Source organism: Amblyomma maculatum, chromosome 8 (genome assembly GCF_055883805.1).
Source record: "Amblyomma maculatum isolate TAMU_Amacu chromosome 8, ASM5588380v1, whole genome shotgun sequence".
Lineage (NCBI taxonomy): Eukaryota > Metazoa > Arthropoda > Arachnida > Ixodida > Ixodidae > Amblyomma > Amblyomma maculatum.
The window spans coordinates 11,014,234-11,037,703 of NC_139351.1; the positions used below are offsets into that span (position 1 = coordinate 11,014,234).

Here is a 23,470-nt window from a genome sequence, read left to right on the forward strand (position 1 = left end):
TACATACTTCTGTGATTGAAAATGCCCACAAATGCGGAACTTGCCAAATACGTAGATGAACTACGCAATGAAGTTGAGTCATTGCGTAGCAGTCTCACCCTTTTCAATGACCAGTACAAATTTACTATGAAGCAACAACAAGAGGCTCTCATACTTAGGCTCATACAGGCTCTCAACAAAGACTTGGCTGACAAAAGCGAGCAGCTCACGCAACGAGTTTCTGAGCTCGAGGAGTACTCTCGGCAGAACAACGGCGAAATCAAAGGAGTGCCAGTCACTCAGGGTGAGAGCTGCACCGTGATTCTTCAGCGCATAGGTGATGAGGTTGGCTGCCCTATTGCAGAAACTGACATTGATGTTGTACACCGTGTCCCAACAAGAAATAATGATGAGCCTAACACAATTACTAGGTTTCGTTCACGAGAAGCAAAGGTTGCGTTTACCTCGAAAGCGAAGAAGGCACGCTTATCCACACAATCTCTCGGGTTCAGCGCTGAACTGAGCAATAATGTATTCATTAACGACCACCTGACCCCTCACAACAAACGATTGCTGGCAAAAGCACGTGAACTAAAGAAAGAGAAAGACTGGAAGTTTGTCTGGGTGGACAACTGCCGGATCAAGGCCCGAAAGACAGCAGATAGCCACGTGTTTCGTATCTCCAGCCACAGTGACCTTTCTATCTTCACCTAATCTATCTAGCTTTTTCTTCCCTTAACTACGGCATCTTATTCTCTCGAAGAATTGAAATCACTTCTTCGTGACGCCGCTCCTTCTTCGCAATCTATTATCCATCTGAACATACGCAGCCTGCCCTGTCATTACGATGATTTAATAAATTTCTTAACGCTTACTGATCATGCATTTTCTCTTATATGTCTTTCTGAAACCTGCCTCTCGCCCGCTACTGATAAACTCTTTCATATTCAAAATTACCGAGATGAATACGCCCATCGCCACGATAGCCGTTATGGCGGGTCTGCCATTTACATTTCTAGTTCTCTAACATATCATCGCCGGCATGACATTGCATTTTCCACTGACAGTTGTGAGTCTGTTTGGATAGAAGTTTACAAACAATTCCTTTCCTACAGGAACACAATAATCGGAACAATATATCGCTCTCCTTCCTCATTTCTGCTCTGAGCTTGACCGAATACTTACCATGCTGAATCACGAAAACAAAAACATTACCATTATGGGAGACATCGACATAAACATTACTGACGAAATGACGTCTACAGCGTGAACTGTTTCCTTGGTCATGGTCTACAATCACTTATCAGTTCACCTACCCGCATTATTCCTGGCGGCTGAACCACACTTATCGACCTCATTCTAACGAACATATTTTCATCTCGTATTGCTGGAGTGGTTGATACTAATTTACCTGATTATTTTCCTATTTTTCTTATACTGGATGGTGTTTGGAACATTAAAGAAACATTTCTTACGAGATAGTCACTTGATAACATCAAATTTGCTCAGAATATAACTCTCGCAGACTGGAGCCACGTCATGAATGAAAGTTGTCCTGATGCAGCGTTTGACAAGTTCATCAGTTTAATAACAGAATGCCTTAGCTCTTCTACAACGACTTTTAATCAGGAGAAGAAATGCTCCGTGCCTAGAAATCCATGGATTACGGGAGGGTTATTTTCGTTCCATTCGCAAAAAAGATAATCTTAGGAGAAAACTTAAAAAGCAGCCATTTAACCTCGCACTTCGCAACCGCTTCAGAAAGTATTGTCACACTCTAACAGCTGTACTTAAGACTGCCAAGCGTACTTATTACCAAAACAAAATTATAGCTAATGGAAACAACGCGCGTAAAAACTGGGGACTAATTAAAGAGTGCTTAAATCTGGCTGCCCATGAACCTACCATGACTAACCTTAGCGATGGAACCGACAGTTTATCAAATGCTATAGATATCGCCAATGCTTTTATTCGTATCTTCAGTTCTGACACAGCTGTCGTTAACTCACAGTCACCAGTGTGTACTCGCATCCCCCATTCTTTCTTTCTATACCAAACTTCTGCTAACGAAGTACTTTGAACCAATAGGCAATTAAAACATACAGGCCGCGCGATAGATGGGATCGCCCCAGCTAAAAGGAAGCTTATTGCCGAGGACATTTCACCTGTTTTGGCTCACTTAATTAACTCAATGTTTAAAACTGGTAGTTTTCCTAATCAGCTGAAAAGAGGAAAAGTGGTACCAGTTTTTAAAAAGGCGACCGCAGTATAATAACCAACTACCGTCCCATTACTATACTACCGTTTTTCAGTAAACTGATTTAAAAACTAATTGTCATTCGGCTAACAAATTATCTTCTTAAATTCGATCTCTTAACTCCATACAAATTTGGATTTCGTCCGAACTAATCCACCGAACTTTCATAATAGAATTCACTGACAAAATAAACATTCCCTTGATCGTGGTTACTTTGTTGGCGCCCTTTTTATAAATTTCACAAAAGCATTCGACACAATTACCCATAACATTCTCTTTCGAAAATTAGAATGCCTTGGCGTTTCTGGTCCCCCGCTTAAACTAATACGTAGCTATCTCACTGACAGACTTCAAGCTGTTGAATTCAGTGGCACATTTTCTGACCCTAAGCTAATTAACCGCGGTGTTCCACAGGGATCCATTTTAGGCCCTCTTCTCTTCCTTATATATATTAATGACTTGCCAAAACGACTCAACTACTCTAGTTCAATTCTTTACGCTGATGATACTACCATTTTTTCTCACGCTAGCGATGTTTCTGTACTAACCGCCAATTTGAACGCGGACCTTATGAGTATTCACCTTTGGTGCCAAAATAACCATCCACTAATTAATCCAAGAAAAGACCACCTTTATGATTTTTCACTCATGCAATAAAGAGGCAGTTCCTGCTCTTCAGGTACATTTAGGCACGGACACAATTTACCCGTCAGAATCTACTACATTTCTTGGTGTCGTCCTAGATAATCAACTAAAGTTTCATCAGCATACCAAATTCATTAAATCTAAAGCAGCCTTCGGTATTCACGTAATAATTAAAGCCCGACATTACTTTGATCTACTTACACTTCGCATGTTTTATTTCTCCTTCATACATAGCCACCCTTCGTATTCCATATCATCATGGGGTAACACATACAACACTCATCTTTCATGTGTTCGCCACCTTCAAAATCAAGCACTCCGCATACTTACCTTCAGCCCTTACCGTGCATCCGTTTTTAATTATTATCGCACACTTAACATACTGCCATTGTCGCTACAGCTTAATTTTAGGTTGGCATCAATCATCTTTAATACGCGTAATAAACATGTCGTCCTTAGTGGTTTTGATTCATCCAAGCTTTTTAACAAAAATAACACCAGATTTGCTGAACATCATAATCTACTACTACCGAAAATCAGGACCAATTATGGGAAACAAACTGCATACTTCTCAGTCATATCTGTTTGGAATTCACTGCCTCCTGAAATTAAAGCACAGCGTACTATTCATTCATTTCATCGTTCAATAAAGACCTATTTATTTTCTTCCTTGTTTTGTTCCACCGACTAAAGATGTTTGTCTGGATGATAGTCTCCGTGTTTACATTTTATTTATTCTTGTACCAATATAGCGCTGATTTCTGCAATTCGTGCATTTTTTGTTTGAAGTTCCTGTTTATTTAGAATTTATTTGCACTGTTTCTCGTTAGTATTGTATTTTCTGAAAGGAAAAATATTTCCTTGTGTTATTCATGATCAGTACACCAGACAGAAGTCAAGTGCAAAAAATTACGCCAAAATTTTCATATTTGAGCCCATTTTATTTGCGTCCACGTTTGTGGACATAGCGCCTCAAAGCTCCTACATGAGTGCAAACACTACAACATTTTCTTGTATTCTCTACTAAGTATGAGAAATGAATAAATGTTTTACTCTGAAAATACCTAAGGTATAGAAGAGTAGCCACTTGTTCAAGGCTTATGAAATAGATAAAAACAGTCATTCTGTGACGACAGGCAAATAAATATTCCGTATTTGCGGCAGCGAACGCGGCTCTTCGAAGTGCAGCCCTGGCGTCTGCATCGTTGTGCGTTTGGTATGCTCATAGCCTGTTGCCAGTGGTTGGTGCCATCATAGCGCGTTGTGCTTGTTGGCAATGGCTCTGCATTGTGAGGCTTCTTTTTGATCTCCTGTGAACCTTCGTTGCTCGATCGGCCTCGCTTCTTTGGGGGTGCTTTGCTGCAGGCGACTAAGCTATTAGCCACATCACTCTGAAATGCGAGCAAATCTAATGTGCTTTTTTTCGGCAGTTGCATATTGTTTGCATCTCTGATGTACTCCAACCAACTGTTGCAAAGAGCAAATGCAACAAAATGTGATATTACTCGCACCGGCCACTTCCTTGTTCTTGTGCGCAGTGGGTAGTGGGACATCAAAAAATCCATCTTGTCGACGCCTCCCATGTACTTGTTGTACTCGAGGATGACTTGAGGGCATTCAATGTCGATGTGAGATTTAGAAGACTCGCTCCACCTTCGTACAGTGCCTGCTTCGCCTAAGCCCACGGCGGTTGAAGCCATGTTCACAATACCATTGTCATGCCGGCGCACAAGAACAATGTCGCCATTTTCTGAAACCTTCTCATCAGAACTTCCCCTTCCTTCCTTCTTTAATTCTTTCAATGGTCAACGGTTTCTTACTCGAGCGAGCGCGCGTGCCTCGTTTGCTTGTTCTTTGTCCTCGTTTTCTCGTGCACACAGAACGGTGTCTCGTAACAATATTTTCGGAACTAAGGCGCCGTGTCCACGTTTGTGGACGCGCAATTCTGAAAGCCCACTGAAGCATTCCTTCCTTGCCTACGGTAATGAAATCCAGCATGCCCCTTCTATATTACCTTACTGGCATATTTCACATGACAAATTCCGTTTTTCACAATCATTTGGAAAGAGAGCACGCGAAAATAAGATCAACTTACTCGCCCCACCGTAAAACGTGGAGACGTCCATCTTGACTTCTTGTTTACAAACACATTTCGACGTACCTGCAACAGATGGCGCCACATACTTGACAGGGAGAGGCCAGTTGTTTTGTGCGCCAAATTCAAAGGTGGGAACACGCCTTGCGAGCAACCTACGGCGACATTTGGGTCGCGTCCACATATGTGGACGCAGCGCCTGAAGGGGATATTCTTTTCTTCCCTGCCTAGTATGTTACCTGATAATCTTATCGATTCTGTCATAGGAGGTCCCCCGGACAGTTTATACTTCGGGACCTCCTTCTGTAATACTGATAATCCATGCACATGTACCTCATAGTGAAAATAAAGATGAATGAATGAATACAAAAATATTCTCAACTGAGAATATCCAGTCAACATTAGAGTGGTACTATTTAGAGTGCGCTATGTCATTGAATACATGATTCGGAAGTGCTTTGGGCCAAGGTATGAACACCAATCAGGGTAAACAGCGCAAAAAAGACGAGGACGAACGAAGTACACAAACGAGCGCTGACTTTCAACTCGCTTTACCGCTTGTCCCGCGAAAATATATGCATGGAACAAGCAACAAAAGAAAGCGTGAAGACACTGATAACCAAAGATACATAATATCTTCAGCTGCGGATGACAACAGCGGCGTCATTGCCTTGCATTCAGAAACCTCCATTCCTTCGCTGTTAGAGCCACCGAAGCACTACTAACCCAATAATCATCTATCTTCGCGATTTCAACGGCTTCCAGAATTTCACGGGTTAGCTGACTGCGGTGTTTCTTTATCACTCTCGTTTATCCAAATTGCGGCGTGCAATTATCACAATCCCTGCAGTGAATTCGTGCACATTGTAATGATGTTCTTTGAGGCGTTCATGGAGGCAACGTCCCGTCTGTCCGATATATTGTTTACCGCAAGAAAGCGGAATAGTATAAACAACACTTTCCCGACAGGGCACAAATTCTTTTTGTGTCTAACTGAGCAACGTTGGGCAACGAACGCGGCGTTGTTAACCTTCTTGCAAATCATCCCCAGCTTGTTGGGTGCCGAAAGGGCGACTCTGATATTAAATCGGTTTCCTATTTTCTTCAACTTGTGTTAAAGCCCGTGAATATATGGAACCACTGTAACTTTTTCTTTTTTTCTGAACGGTCGCAGGTGGAGCCTCGTCCTCGTTCCTTTTCTTCGATCTTAGGCCTGAAAGAATTGATTCTGCTGTTGTGACAAGCAGCTGCTTTGGATACCCGGCCTTCACTAGACGTTGGGTTTGATACTCGAAGCTGTCTTTCATGGAATGGAAGCATGACGTTTTAAGCGCATTGATATAACAGGACTTGACAACAGCTCTTTTTACTAGTTTTGAATGAGATGATGCAAATGGAAGTAATGGTTTACTGTTTCGTGGTTCGTACATCCAGCATGTATGACTAACACCAAGCCTGGTCTCGGAAACTGGACGGGCTGAGCAACATAGTTCAAAAAACTGTATGTAGCACTCTCTCACTTTCGTGCAAGTCCAAAGAGTAACAGGCACAGGAACGAATGAAATGTACTTTCCAAGGATGACAGCCTGTTCTGGAACACACACTAAAGCTACGAGGGAAGATGGCAAGCTTATAGCTTTCATTACGTCTAACATCAATGGACCAACCGGATTATTACCCGAGACGAATGACAGAAAGAGGAAAAAGACAGAAGTGCCGAAAACGTGCACCATGAGTGAAACCAGTACGGCTGCCTCTAACAGAATGCCTTGTACTCGATGTGAACTCGTGAAGAACGGCATGTAGATAAAAGTTTTATTCAAGAACGTGCTTTCTATATATACCTGGTAGACTTGAACAACAAAAAAAACTCGATGATAATGGAGTGCCAGTTCAATAAAGAAGACTTTGCAGAGGCGACGACATACGGCCAGCAAAACGGCTTCTAGGAGCTGCACACCTTTTGTCGCAATCTATTAACCGGCTGACGAGTGTTCTTCAATTTCTGAGGGAAACGTGGCCTGTTTACTCTCTAACAATTGGGATGTCGATGCTGGCTAAATGTGGGGACGCATTAGCAAGGCAAACACATTTTTGATCCACCGGTGCACGCGTCAGTACTACGTGTTGTCTTATTGGGAGTAGGCAAATATGATGGGCCTCCAGGCGATCTATTGTAGGATGTTGAAAGACAATTAATACACTCAATGGCAGCATAACAACCCATAACGTTCTGCACCATAAATTGTGTTTTGCTGTTTATAGCAATCAATATGGTGGGATTTCATGAAGTTTGTGAAGCAAACCGCGAATGACGGAAGGGCTGAGTGAAATAGGGGGCCTGAAAATAGCTCACCTTTCTCGCTTAGGAGCCGTCGAACTCGAGTTCTACATATCGATGAAAACGTTGTGCATTTCGAGAATGATACGTTACCATGACTTCCAAAAATGAAATAAGACTCGAAGTCCTTTCAAATTTTCTTCAAATATATAATTAACAAATTACCAGTGGTTTATTACCGTTTTGTCGAATTCGAATTCGGTGTGGAAGCGCACATGGTTTTTCTTCGCTATCCGGTCGCTCATAGGCACAGTAATAATCTACAGCATAATTTCAAAATTCAAACGGCATGGATAGACACAAAGTCCAGGTTTAAGCAGACCGATTGATTTCCCTGTATTAGCTATGCTGGAAGAATACAGTTGCGTTGCATGAAATAAGAAATAAGAAAAAAAGTCACGCGAACTTTTGACGGCGAGACGACTTCGTCGACTGAGTCTGGAAGCTTCCGACAATGAATACCAAGTAAATGACTTCATAGAACCTTGGCTGCTTTATACAATAAAAGATGGTCACCACTATCTATTATTCAGTTATGTCTCAGGTGGTCTTAGTCCGTACAGCATGCAGAAATCATGATACAAAGACCGGTAATTTTTTACTTCAATTAGCCTAACATATGACAGCCGTCAGCTCTAATTTTGCGAATAGTTACGCTGTATCACGAACTTGCCAGCCTAACTATTGTGAAGAAGGGAGGCCCTAAAAAAGCATGACTAGGCAACATTTTCAGTGGCTGAATATTGTGACGGATTTCTAAATACATTCACCTTTCCCAAAGTTCTCCCAGTCGGAAAAAACTACAAAATATTTTCTCATGTCATGACAGAATTTCTGTGCGGTTTTTGACGGGAAGTCTGTTGTGACAACAGAACAATCTGTAGTAACATCAGAAAATTCTTTAGTTACATACAGAAAAGTGCTACAGAACTACAGACAACAGAAATATACTACAGAAAAACTACAGAACTACAGAAAAGTACTACAGAACTACAGAAAAATCTGATGATTACGACAGAACTACAGGATATTTTGTCGTATTTTTGACAAAGTTCTGTAGTATTTTTCGACTGCTTTATCTTCAGACTGTCACATCATCACATTGCCAACGATAGAAGGTCGGGTATCATTTTAGCTGGCGACTATAGTACCTAGAGCTGCAACATTTTAAGACTACAAAATGGAAAGAGTGCGAAGGAGACTTTTTTTTCTCGTGTGCATCGCGTCAGTCTCCCTCAAAGCTTGCTCATAAAGGAGTAACCACATGCTTTACGAGTGGAGTTCATTCTGGAAAAAGGAAAAATATTGGGACAGTCAAGAATGAGTGAAGTGCGCAAGCGCTTGGACAAACGTGAAAAAAAAAAACAGAGCATAACGAATAGAGAAGTGTTCTGAAGATAGGCTGTATAGTACCACAGACGTATACAACACTAGGTAAAACATCAATGAGGTGGGGATTACGTGCTGTTGCTGAGATAGCAGCTACGTATGCTGGGCAGGAGGTCTGGAATAAAAACATTGCTACAGAAAAGCGGGGATTAAATATCGAGAGGTTCGGAACCAAATTCGACGCTGTCCACTGTCCCGACTAGGAAAGCATCTTAAACTCGGAAGTCGAAGTTCTGACAAAATCCTCGCCCTATACATCGCAAAGGATAAATATTTAGCCCTATGTATGAAGACTGCCAAGCTACGCCTGAGTTATCAGTCGAATAATTGTGAAACGTAAAATTTTGAATTGTACCAAGTGAATGATTTCGCCTGACAGCTTTTTCCTTCAGGTCCTTAACTTGTAGAAATGACGGAAGCATTATCAGCTATATGCTTAGCCCCTCGGTGGTTCTTTCCGACGAAATTACAGAATTTTGTTTGAGAGTTCTCAAGTTGAACTTAAGGGATTGCACCCGTGATTCTTACTTGCGTGGATAACAACATTCTTTATCCTTGTGAATTTAGCTTCCTTGAGTACCATATGTCCAGATGGCATATTGTATTGCAAGTTGTGGTGGCTAAATTATTAGTTTCCAGGGAAAAACGGACAATTAAACCGCAATGATCGCATAGCTGATGGGTGGGATTTATTACTCATGAACTGCGTTATCTTACATTCATCGTTCTATGTTATCAGAAGAGCACCTTGACACTCACTGAGGCTTCTTTAAGACCTTCTTCCGACTTTTTCACCGATACTAAAGCGCAGTCTGCGGAGCGTTGTACTCCCGCACGCTCCTTTTTAGCTCTGTTCGTGATGACGTGTGACAACCCTTCGCGCCTGGTAGGACAATACTAGCTGGTGCTGGACGTACCTTGACAAAGTGTACTTGGCTTCTGTATTCTTGTGTGCAAGCTTCACTAATCTATTCCTATCAACATTGCCGGGAACACGAAATTTGTGACCTACAGTGTTAAGCAGCCTGAACGATGCGGATGTAGAAAAGCGGGGAAACTTGCGACCAAATGGAGTTTAGCGTGACTACTCCATAATCACAGGCAGCGCTCAAAACATTTGTATAAGGAAAAATACAGCTACAATTTGGAATGTCATGCGCCAACATAAAAAGATAAATATTTCACATTTGAAGTTAAAGCGAGAGGCAAGTTGTTTTCCTAATATCGTGCGAAATTTTGTTTTGTGTTTGATCACACTATCTCGTACAAAAGCTTATAAATGCTAATTGCAGTGCTGAGGAATATGGCTTTGCTTCCGAAGCAAGTCAGAACGGAAGTTCTTATCGTTGGCGTTTGACTGTCCGCACTAGTGAACACAGAAATGGTACAAAGGGAATCACTTATCCTAAAATATGCTCTTGCGACGTTATCTTGTTGCAGGCGTTCAGTCTTTTCTATTTAGCAGGATGCTTACCACTTCTGATGTCCGTTACGGAGTAGTTACAAGCCTTGTTACGGAGTAGTTACATGCTACCAGTTTCTTTGTAAGCACTTGCAGCTTATGAATCTGCTCGCAGCATGCAAATTGCTCAGTAGAATGTATGCGTGTACATTTGTCTTCATTTTGCTGGAGAAAATCAGAATCAATTTCTGTTGTACAATTTGTAATGACAGGTTTATAACAAAGTTTTGCCATTTCTGTACGGCGTTATATTGCTTGCAGTTTTCAGCGAGAAATTTATTTTGATTGCTGTGAGGAAGTCGCCTGTGGTCTCTTGAACGCCTATTTTCTTACGAATATGATGGCAAAAACAAGCGTCCAAAAGCCTATTTAAAGTATGCTAATTTCTAAGGAAGTTATTTAAGGTTTTATATCATGCACGTGCAGAGCACAAACCTTTGAAGGCTATACCCGTCTAGGTTTACGGTAAACGAGCCAAGGTTTCGCCCCGCGATTGAGACAGTAAAATGTCAGAAAACAGCATACCGGTTGATTCCCGGCCTAAAAAACCTTTTAAGTGGCATAAAAAGAAATGTGACAGCGGAGCAGGCAATGCTGTCGAAGCTTGCAAGAGTGCGATACTGCGATTAAGTTCAGAATATAACTGCATCTCGTCTAAACGGGGGAGGGTACTTTTGGTAGACATCAGAGCAGCCAAATAGGGGGAAAATTGCGGGTGGCGTCATTAAAAAAAACACAATAGATAGGAAGCCAATAAAGCTATATGTTTTTTAAATATATATTGGAGAGCATAAACTAAAATGCATATACAATAAAATAGTTTGCTGGAGTAAAATTGCTTGCAGCAATCCCCTGATCATGCCAGTTGCGTCCATCGCGCCAACGTTAGTACGTTGAATGAAAATAAATAAGGGCGCGCTTAAAGACAGCATTTCCCGCCGCTTCTGTAGCGCAATAGATTAACACCACCTACCTGATTGTAAGTCATGTGTTCGATTTCTAAAGGTACAATTTTTTATTTTATAAAATTCACAACATTCAAATAAATTACGTCCATATTTCCTGAGGTACGTTCTCCTTTAGGTTGCATTATACCATCTTTTTTTTCTTGACCAGCCGCCAACGCAGCCAGGATGTGATGGTACGACAACAGTTATAAAATACAATTACCTTTATTGTACAAAAGTTATACTATACAATTACCTTTACTGCAATCAAATTCCTTTCTTCAGTGAATGTATGTTACCTTTAGGTTGCGTTCAGAGACAGCTCTCAGCAACAATCGCATTTTAACATGTTTTAAACACTTTTTTACTGATTTAAGCATAGACGATTTTTCAAGATAACTTATTCAACGTCGAAAAGATGGCGCGACGGACGCCACCGATGTATTACGCTCTATATAGTAACTAATTTTAGTCCATAAAACTATTCTATTAACATTGCATTTCTGTTTCCGTACCGCGATTCATGCTCGAAAAAAATGTAAGGTAGTGTTTTACTTTTGAGTGACGAAGCCCGCACCTCCGTTGCTGCAGTTTTCGGAGAACGGCAATACGCCCACCAGACACAGATAACATTTAGCCACGCTTGAAATATTACCATCCTTTCTGCTTAATGGGCGCGATGGGGTCTGTTTTATTGATTCTAGATGTCGTAGAGTTGCTGTTGCTCTTTCAGTGGTGACGGCCTTTGCCTGGTCCCAGTCAAATTTTTCGTCATCCATGACGGCTTGTTCTGCCAAAGAATTAGTAAGAGAGCTTGGTGTCGTACGTCACGAGCGTGCTGCGGCACTCGGTTTTTGTACTTTGCTGTTTTTGCAATATAAACACCGTTCCAACTTGCGCAGGTGCTGCACAAACAATCAGGGATAGTCTTTTTGTTGGCAACTTATCTTCACAATTCCTAACTTGGAAGGCAATTCTCGGAAATGTTATGGGTCACCTTCATGTCATATGCAGTAAGATACGCGAAATATATTTTCGTTATTTGCCATAAATGGTTTGTAAAAAAGAAAATTTCGGGTAAATCATTTACAAAATAAGTAAGATAATAAAATGACGAGAAATTACCTTGCCATGTCAAATATTTAATTTAGCGACATTTGGTCAGTTTTGTCACAAGGGTTCAGGCATGGTGTTAGAGCACAAGGACGCACACGGCGGGTAGGCGGACAGGACAAACGCTAGACGGGACCTAGCGTTTGCCCTGTCCGCCTATCCGCCGAGTGTGTCCTTCTTGTGCGCTAGCACTAGTCCAGAATTCGTTCAACAACTAGCCCAGTTAAGAGCATTGACTGTCACAAGGGTGCTCAATTTATCTTTTTGGATTGGCAAATCTTTGTAGAAATGTATTTTTGAAAGCATTGATGCAATGATTTAAATAAAATGCTGAAATAATATCCAGATGAAGGTTGTTGTATCCCCACAGTATACCATCTTTCGTGTTGCTACTCGCCTGCAATGCAATTTTAATATTTGTTCAAGAAATGTTCACTTGAACCGTTCCTGCTACGGACGTTGATAAAAATTTAGAAGTTGTTGTTTAGCCGTTATTCGCATATATGGTTTTCTTAATGGCAAACCAATAAGAAGAGCCATTTATCTGCGCTTCGACTACGATTAGAAAGTCCTACTAATCATTTCATTACGAGAATCAGTGCAAAGAATTGAATAAATAATATTTCTCGCGAATGAAGCAAGCTACCATTGTTCATATTACTTGAATATTAACATAAACAAGGCTTCCGCGTACGTTCTACAAGACATAATCAATTCTGGTGTATGACAGACAGCCAGGTAATTGAATAATGATGGAGATTTACGCGCTCTATGCTAGACAGGGGACAGGTAATGGACAACTCACGACACAAGCGCAATCTTACAACTGCTCATTCCTATCAACAAAACAAGTACATATTTACATACTCATACCATTCTGGTCAAATCGCCAATCCATCATCATTCAATGGCATGAACACGTACGCTATCACGGAGACCATAATTCCGTATCTGTATCTCTTGTGACACACAACTCGCCGGATTAGTTCATGACTTGCACTCATCCATTGATGCTGGTGATCAAATTGATGCCGTTTTTCTCGATTTTTTAAAAGATTTCGACCGTGTTCCTCATCATAGGCTTATACTCAAACTTACTCAGTTGAATATTCACCCTACTGTTGTTACTTGGATTGCGGACTTCCTTCAGTTCACCTCAATTAATAACTACAACTCCACTCACTCTAAAGTCACTTCTGGGGTACCACAGGGGAGCGTCCTTGGCCCACTCCTTTTTCAATATATATTAATGATCTGCCCAACTCTGTCTATTCTCGAATTAGGCTCTTTGCCGATGACTGCGTAATATACCGAAATATTTCTTCTGTAGTAATCCCGATCGCCATCAGCTCGCGCGCCAACCCGAAGAGGTAGACGAAGTGGAGCCGGAGCCTTGTTGGCACTGCACTGTTGATTCAAACGCTACCCCCGTCGCTTTGGTTTGCGGACGTTGCTTGCGGTCTTGGTGCTCCAATAAACACCTTACACTTGGTGGAGGTTCGGTCGTCGGCCCAGTCCTCCTCGCAAATTTCACCCTGGGACTTCGGAACCCCACGCTACCGCCTTCGGTCACAACCATGCAGGACGCTCCCAGCCAACCATCGGCGCCAATCCCTGCAACTCCTGCCACCATCTTCTGTCCCGGGGCACAACGCCCCCGTGACCCACCTTTCTTCAGTGGTACCGACGACCACAACGTTGACGACTGGCTGGCCTCTTTCGAGCGCGTCAGCAATTACAACCGCTGGGACGATTCCATAAAACTGAGCAACGTCCTCTTCTACCTCACAGACGTGGCGAATCTGTGGTTTCGAAACCACGAAGCCGATCTTCCGACGTGGTCTGTCTTCAAGAAGAACTTCGCGGATGTCTTCGGCCGTCCTGCGGTACGTAAACTCCGCGCCGAACAACGCCTCCATGCACGGCTTCAACGTCCCGAAGAAACATTTACTAGCTACATTGAGGACGTGGTTGACCTCTGCAAGCGGGTCAATCCGTCAATGCCCGAGCCCGAAAGAGTCACACATGTTCTAAAAGGTCTCACTGATGATGCGTACTATATGATGTCGGCCAGGGACCCTACTTCCGTATCCGACATTATAACACTGTGCCAGAGGTTTGACGAGCTACAAAAGCAACGCGCTTCTACGCGGCGGGCTGCCACACCTGCCGGCATTGCTGGCTTGGCACTGGCTACGCCGTCTGCGGAACAGTCTCAATTTATGCAGAATATCCAAGACTTCATCCGCGAAGAAGTTGCACGCCAGCTGTCCCTCCTCCATCCAGTTCAGCCAACCATCTGCACTTCGCAATTAGCGCCGGCCAACGCGCCATCCATCTCGCCGGCTATCCGCCAAGTTATCGAGGAGAGAGTCGCCGAAGCGCTGCCTTCTAGTGTTCCCATCGCTCCTGTGCAAGCCCCATTCACTTACGCACAAGTAACCGCTGGAACGCGCGGTCCGCTTCCAACATCGTCTTACCAGAACGGCCCTACATTTTATGCTCCACCTCGTTTCATGGCCCCTCAGTCTCCGATCCCTCGACCGCGACGCCGCATTACGGACCCATGGCGAACCGCCGACAATCACCCAATTTGCTATGCTTGCGGGCTCCCGGGTCACGTCGCTCGCCTTTGCCGTCAGCGCCCGCTTCATCCTGAGAACACAGTCCGTCAGTCCCACTACGATCCCGAGCCGCCCTTGAGCAACGTCTCTTCTGGATCGTCTCCACCTCGGGCTCAGTACTCGACACGCCGTTCGCCTTCGCCTCGCCGACGTTCCATTTCGCCAATGCTCCGGCGACAGGGCCCTACGCAAGGGAAAAACTAAATGCCGCAGTCCCGGAGGCAAAAACTGCGCGTTTGACGAACTCCTTAAGTCCTCCGCCTTCTCCCGCCAATGTCATTGAAGTGTTCGTAGAAGGTTTGGCCGTTCTTGCGCTGGTGGATACAGGTGCTGCCTTTCGCCGCAAAATTCACAGGGTCACGACGCCGCTTTCTGCCTGTTCGCTTCGTACGGCCAGTTCAGAGCGCATCACCCCTGTGGCAGCGTGCACGGTACGAGGTTGCATCAAAGACATTACGTATCTCGTCGAGATGGTGGTGCTTTACGACTGCGCCCACGACATCATCCTCGGCTACGACTTTCTGTCAACTCACAGTGCTCTGATTGATTGTGCCCGTGCTGAAGTTGAGCTTTCCCCTGTGTGTAATGTTTCCCTGTGTGACCCGCCTGTGCGCTCTGCTAAACTCCTTGTGGCTGCAGACACCGACATTCCTCCATTTTCTTATGTTCTCGTTCCCCTTATTTCGACATCTGCCCTCCCTAGTTCTGTTCTCTTTACGCCCAAACTCGCCTCCGCCCACCATAACCGCCTCCTTCTTCCTTTCGCCGTTCTAACAATTTCTGATGGCAGCTGTGTCATCTATGCTTCCAACCCTTTTCCCTGCCCAACGGCTGTTCTTCGATGGGAGTGCCTCGGCTACATTTAAGAGGTGGACCCCGATCGCACTTACATGTTCTCCGAACCTGAAGTCTTTCCTCACGTCGCTGCCCTGACGTCTTGTGCTGCTATGAATGATGAGCTTCCTGTCGACGCCCTTCATCGAGCTATCGCGACCAACCTTCCGTCCGCCCAACGGGACCAAATAGTCGCCCTCCTTCAGCGCTTCAGTGCATCTTTTAACGTGTCCCAGCCTTCCTTGGGCCGCGCCTTGACCGTTTCTCATGCAATCGACACTGGTCCTCATGCTCCCCTGCGGCAGCGACCATATCGCGTGTCGCCCACTGAGCGCCGCGTCATTCGTGACAATGTCACCGATATGCTTCAACGGGGCATCATACGACCATCTCATAGCCCTTGGGCCCCCCCGTCGTGTTGGTGACGAAGAAAGATGGCACGATCCGCTTCTGTGTGGACTACCGGCGTCTGAATAAGATAACCCGCAAAGATGTTTACCCACTACCACGAATTGACGATGCGCTAGATTGTTTGCAAGGAGCGGAGTTCTTTTCGTCGCTAGATTTGCGCTCTGGCTATTGGCAAGTACCAATGGCTTCCGCTGACCGCCCGAAAACAGCCTTCATCACTCCCGATGGCTTGTATGAATTCAATGTGATGCCGTTCGGACTGTGCAACGCCCCCGCCACCTTCGAGAGAATGATGGATAACATTCTCAGTGGGCTCAATTGGGAAGCGTGTCTTTGTTATCTAGATGACATTGTCGTTTTCTCGAAATATTTCCCTTCCCACCTTCTGCGCCTTCAGCGTGTCCTTACGTGCCTTACTGAAGCCGGCCTACAGCTCAACTTGAAGCAATGTCACTTTGCCGCTACCAAGCTCACAATAATTGGTCATGTCATATCCAAGGATGGCGTTCTACCGGATCCTACCAAACTTCGTGCCGTCGCAGACTTCTCCAAGCCCACAACCTTGAAAGAACTTCGAAGTTTTATCGGTCTATGTTCGTATTTCCGCCGTTTTATCCGCAACTTCGCCAGTATCATCGCCCCTTTAACGCAACTTCTCGCCGGAGGCCCGAACCTCTCCTCTTGGTCACCAGCCTGTGATGCTGCGTTCAGTACACTACGCCGTCTACTGGTCTCTCCCCCTATACTCCGCCATTTTGACCCTGCCTGCTCGACCGAAATACACACTGATGCAAGCGGCGTAGGCCTGGGCGCTGTTCTTGCTCAACGGAAACCTGGATATTCCGAGTATGTCGTCGCGTACGCTAGTCGTACCCTCACGAAAGCGGAATCGAACTATTCTGTGACCGAAAAGGAGTGTCTGGCCATCATATGGGCCATTACCAAGTTTCGCCCTTATATTTACGGTCGCCCACTCTACGTCGTTACCGACCACCACGCGCTCTGTTGGCTATCCTCCCTCAAAGACCCCTCCGGCCGCCTCGCCCGCTGGGCGTTACGTCTTCAGGAGCACGATATCCACGTCATCTATCGATCTGGACGCAAGCACACCGACGCTGATGCCCTTTCCCGTTCACCGCTTCCTAACGACTCAACGGCTGGCTTCGTTTGTGCCTACGATATGTCGCCGCTCAACATTACCAACATGAAATCTGAGCAGCAGAAGGATCCATGGATATCCTCCCTCTTAACATACCTGTCTACGCCCGCAGAGCTGTCTCCGTCACGTGCACTTCGTCGTCAGGCCCACCACTTCGCCACTCATGATGGACTTTTATACCGCCGCAATTACCATCCTACAGGGCGAAAGTGGCTTCTCGTGATTCCGCGACATCTCCGTGCTGAAATCTGCGCCTCTTTCCACGCCGATCCCCAATGCGGCCATGCAGGTGTCATGAAAACCTATTCCCGACTGCGTATGAGATATTACTGGCGCGGCATGTACCGCTTCATTCGTCAGTACATCCGATCCTGTACCGCCTGCCAACGTCGCAAGAATCCATCCCCTCAGCCAACCGCTCCGTTGCAGCCATTGCCTTGCCCCAGCCGCCCTTTTGACCGTGTCGGTATCGATCTGTATGGCCCGCTTCCGACCACGTCGGCTAACAACCGCTGGGTCATCGTAGCCGTTGACCACCTAACCCGTTACGTGGAAACATCGGCCTTGCAGTCTGCCACCGCACGGGATGTTGCTTCGTTCATTCTGCATCGCCTCGTTCTTCGTCACGGCGCACCGAAAGAATTGATTAGTGACCGCGGACGTGCGTTTCTTTCCGACACTGTCGAAGCACTCCTCAAACAATGCCAGATCATTCACCGGAGCACCACAGCGTATCACCCCCAAACGAACGGCATGACTGAGCGATTTAATCGCACTCTTAGTGACATGCTAGCCATGTACGTTGATAGCGCTCACTCTAATTGGGACCAAGTACTGCCTTTCGTAACGTACGCCTACAATACGGCTACGCAGACTACGACTGGGTTCTCCCCCTTCTTTCTTTTATATGGTCGTGAACCCACGTCCACCATGGATACTATCCTGCCCTACCACCCCGACGCTTCAGAGACCACTCTACTGTCTGAAGCACACACATTTGCCGAAAAATGCCGACAATTGGCGCGCTCCTTCACAATGGAGAACCAGGCTCAACAAAAGCATAACCGGGACTCTACAAATCCAGCGCCTTCGTACCCCTCAGGTGCCCTCGTTTGGCTCTGGGTGCCTTCCTCTGCACCCGGCCTCTCATCCAAACTCCTATCGCGCTATCATGGACCTTACCGCATTCTCGAACAATCTTCTCCCGTCAGTTACGTAGTAGAGCCCTTGAACCCATCTCCAGATCATCGCCGCCGCGGCCGAGAAACTGTACATGTCGACCGCCTCAAGCCGTAATATGATCCCCCTACCCTTTCCTCACCATGAGTCGCCAGGGTGGCTCCTTTTCCGCCGGGGAGTATTGTAGTAATCCCGATCGCCATCAGCTCGCGCGCCAACCCGAAGAGGTAGACGAAGTGGAGCCGGAGCCTTGTTGGCACTGCACTGTTGATTCGAACGCTACCCCCGTCGCTTTGGTTTGCGGACGTTGCTTGCGGTCTTGGTGCTCCAATAAACACCTTACACTTCTATCACTGACCAACAATGTTTCCAAACTGACCTTGATGCAGTAACCGCATGGTGCACAGCTTGGCTTATGCCACTTAATACTTCCAAAACTAAGCTTTTGTCTTTCACTCGCAGCGCTCGCATTCCCACAGCTTATTTTCTAAATAACAACTCTGTCGAACTTGCTACTACCTACAAGTACCTTGGAGTTCATCTGCAATCTGACTTAACATGGCACAACCACATTAATATAACTTTAACATCCGCCAACCGCTCACTCGGCCTTCTAAAGCACAATCTAAGACAGGCTCCCCCCCCACCTGAAGAACCTAGCGTTCCTCACACTCATTCGTCCGAAGACTGAATATGCATCTGCCATCTGGAATCCTGTACAAACCTATCTCATAGTTAACATTGAGTCCTTGCAGAACGGTGCTGCGCGTTTTATTTATTCTGGCTACTCACATACTACCAGTGTCACTGCCCTAAAATATCGCGCCAAATTAGAAGACTTGTCTTTCCGCCGCAAAATATCACGGCTAGCACTTTTCCATAAACTGTATCACTATACATCGCTCCACCACGCTTTTTTCCTATCACCATCAGCCTCGGCAATACCCTCGAATGAGTGCCTTTAGGGGTATATTGAATAAAATATAAATATCTGCAACCTATTTGTGAGAGCCACATATGACCGTACTATCTTTTTCTGCTAACTAAACTATTTATTTTTTTGTAATTTTGAACATATTGTTAGCCGCGTTTCACATGAATGCTCCAAACTGAACACATATCTATACAGAACACTAAAAACTATGATTTCTCTTTCAATTCTTTATTTTTGTTTGCCAACAACATCTCTCCTGTGAAATAACGATTTGCAGCCTGTCCTGTACCGCCAACAATGTTGCGCAAGATTCCTCGGGTGGCTGATTTTCCAACTTCATTATGATGTTTTAGGAGACTTTTTTAACACATCTCCCGTTTGTATTGTTTTCCGCACGTAATCGGTATCTATAAATGACTTTTTTATTAAAAGGTATCAACCTTTCCTAATGAGAAATTTCACATTCCTTCCGCTTGCCATGCTTGTCGTGCTAGTTTACTGTGTTACAGAGGTTTATCAACTTTTTTGGTTCTCTAAATTACCTTCACAATATTTCTGACACCTTTTTTTATCTGTATGAATATCTATGGATGTAAGAAATTACAACAGCGTGTTCTCAGCTTCCCTATTCCCACTGCTCATATGCTTTCCTCGTCACAGTTCTTAATAATTTTTCTGCCACAGACGCATTTACACAGTGGGAAAACCACTGGCTTTCAGCTGGGTCACCTGCATGTCGATGCTATCTGCCATTTTGTGATCGCAGGACTTCATAATGCTCCGCAATATGCACGAGTGGCCAACACTCCTATTAACGAGCTTGAACTGGCTGGAATATATATCATGAGGCTTTTTTTTTTTGTTTTGGTATGATAGCCCCCAGCATATTTGCATGGGAATCTCTTGTAGTTGTAGGTCAAGAAACCTTATCATCCATTAATCACCTACTTCGTATGTACCTGATATTTTTGCAGTAATGAAATTGGAAGACTATACGGAAGAAAAACCGTTGAAACCGTTCGAAAGACTTTCGATGAACCGGGAGTGAATGAAGAAGCCCTGAGGAAAATCAGACAGCCAGCAGCAAACTCCAGTGCACGGATAGGGTTGGAAGAGCTTTCTAGAAATGTCATATAAAGTAAAGAACTCTCACAGCGGCCATTCTTTTTAGTTAAGACGCACAAAGAGAAAAAAACCTTTAAGGATGATTGTGGAAGAGAAGAATAGATAAAATTCGCTATTTAGGCCATCGGGGCCAGAAGACTTCTGGCCCCGTAGGGAAAAACTGGCCGACTTAACCTCATCTAAAGTAATGAACCCCTCTATGGATCTGCTGCCCATCCTTAAGAACACGAAAATCCTATTTTAAATGACTCAAACCAGACCCACTGTTCGAGTTATTACCACCACTAAAGAGCTACGCATAATAGTTAAAGAACGCACTCAGGATACCAGGCGTGTCAGTTTACGTATCACTTCCGCAACGAATTCCTAAAACCTGCTTAAAAAGAGCAGCTTGCCTTTCGTCACTATAGACCATATTCGAAATTGCTGCCATCTGTCGGCCGCGGCGACGCCATGTTAAAGGGTTGGGACTACCATCGCGCTTGCTGCGTCTACTGCCCATTTGTTTTGTGCAGCAGTTTCCGTGCCATTCGCGTGTAGCCACAGCAAACCAAATGGCAGAAGAGTGGTCGACGGATTTGTCGATACTGCCGACATTTCACAGCGACACTGTAGAGCAGTACTGTGCATCGAAAACGTCTTCCGAACGGCAACAGCAGCGCAGCTACAAGCTTCTGACCGTATCGTATGTGTGTCTGCCGACGCTGAAGACGAAAACGTGCAACAGGTTTGTAAACATCGACTCTTTTTCTTTACAGCAGTCATTTATAGGTATTGTTTAAGACATGTATCAAATTTGAACGTCATAAAGATGCTTTTTTGTGCCGCGTTTCGGTGCAGCTGCTTGGATCACGGAGAGGTGAGCGGCATGCTGCGGATTCATAGCACGCAATCTTGCAAAATAGAAAAGCAACTAAAGTGAGCGCAGTGGGAAGAAACAGCTGATGGCGGAACGTTTTTACTGTGTACTTAGCCGGCGCAATGCTGTTGCTTTTTAACATGCAAACAGCCTGTTTTACTATGATTCGTTCTACGGTGCTCGTATAGGCGTGCACAAGAGGGGGCAAGTCTGCCCCATACCTTTACTCTGCCAGACCTGTGCCGTAGGTTTTAAACGTGTAAGTTTATGGACATGCAGGTCTTTTTCTTTTACAATGCTGGCGGCTGAGGATCCGTGACGTTGCATTAGAAGAACTGCTCACTTGCCGCCTTTACCTACGGAAAGCCGAGGACTTAAGGAAATGTGTGAGCACGTCGTCGCATATTTTTCAATTTTGTGTCCATGGCCAAGCTTGTTTTAATTTTAAGCGCACGCTATTATGTTTCAGTTAGGTCACGTCAAAATAAATGTTTAATAACAAATCCTCATCTTTGCGCGTCGATTTGGCAGTAGGGACTTTGGTGGAAGGAATGAGGAGGGAAGGGGGGGGGGGGTGCGCGCTGCGGTGAAACGTCGCTCCCCTAATGCAGAACCCTGCGCTCGCCTATGTGTGCTCGTGTTATTGATGAAGCCGTGGCGGAGAAAAGGCAAATAGCAAATAATCTGTCGCTGTATCACTACCGTTAACATGGGTTTTGCTTTACGTCACAGGTGTTTGGCAAGCTCTTCGAGACGTTGTGAACCCATGCTGCGTATGCTGTAGTAACATTTGCAAAGCACAGGATGCGCATTTATCACCTTTCCATGCGGCTCGTGCTTCATGCTAACTCTTCCCAGACATTGATAGCGTGGCATCTGGGATGTAACTGCCTAGTTACGCGAGTCAGTCACTTGTCGGCGTTTTTGTGTTCCCCACAATTTCAAATGATACCTAACGTGCATGATGTTTTCATCCACTTTTTTCCTTTAAACCCATACATGTACCACAGCCTGTGTTTATTGATAAGGTTTTACAGCCTAGTGAAGTTTCCAATTTTTGTATTTAACTTTGTGCACACTAATTTCCAGTCATGTCAAAAACTGCTGTTTACGAATTAATAGACTGGTTATTACTCCTAACAAGAATCTCTGTTTCCTTTTTCTTTTTTCAGTGTAAATGGGCCTGCTGTTAATGTGCAATGCCTTTGCTACCAGAGCAGAAAAAAAGACCGCAGATTCTTATACTGTGCAGTTGATGTTTGGAATGGACTCTGTTGTGCAAACAGCATGCTGCGCCTGCCCAGCTGGAGTTTCAGGATACTGCAGCCATGTAGTAGCTGTGCTAGGAACCTTGTACAGCTCCAGTTGCTTGGCTACAAGGAAGCACCTGAGGAGCTGTCACCAACTGAATTGCCACAGCAGTGGAGAAGACCAAGGAGAGCAATGGCACCAGAAGATGTTATGAAAGTTAATTGGCGTCAAGTTGGCGAAGGAAGGTCAGCTCACCCAAAGCGATGCAGGCTTGCTTTTGCATACGTATTGCCCTCTATGGAGCAACAAAAAGATGCAACAATGGAGCTTGCAGAGAGCTTAAAGGACACACATGGTTGCTTTGCAGGCATCCTTGCAGAAGCAGCTTCATGTGAGTATGTGCAGACTCAAGCCGGATCATCTTGGCTGAGCGAAGTCTGTACATTTGCCACTGCTGCCAACTGCTTTCGACTGCCTCATCTCATGTAGTGTCGTTGCACCAAAAGCCAGCCATTCGCATGGAATTGTGCTACCGCTCAGGTTCCTGCCAGTGGACGATAGGTGGAGTCCACCTGCAGAACTGGAAGATAATAAAATCCTACAAGGTAGGAGCTTTCCTGAGCTTGAAAATATCCATATTTATTGCTACGAAATGATATGCTCTAAGTATGATGCTTGTCGAAGCTTTCCATTGTTGACAATTCATTGTTGCGTGTTATAGCTGTGCAATTCATTACTATGTAATAGTTTTTATTGTAGTCTTGTTTTCTTTGCTTCCTTCAGGGCTTGAAGCTTTCAAGTGCCGATTCCTCAGAACTGGAGCTGAACACCCGGCAGCAAGTGTACAGTTCCACCTGGAAAACTGA

At 44.8% G+C, this 23,470-nt stretch overlaps 1 pseudogene; it reads left to right on the forward strand.

The window, feature by feature from the left end:
• Positions 1–21: 21 nt before the first annotated feature.
• On the forward strand, positions 22–23,470 carry LOC146180528 (uncharacterized; annotated as a pseudogene).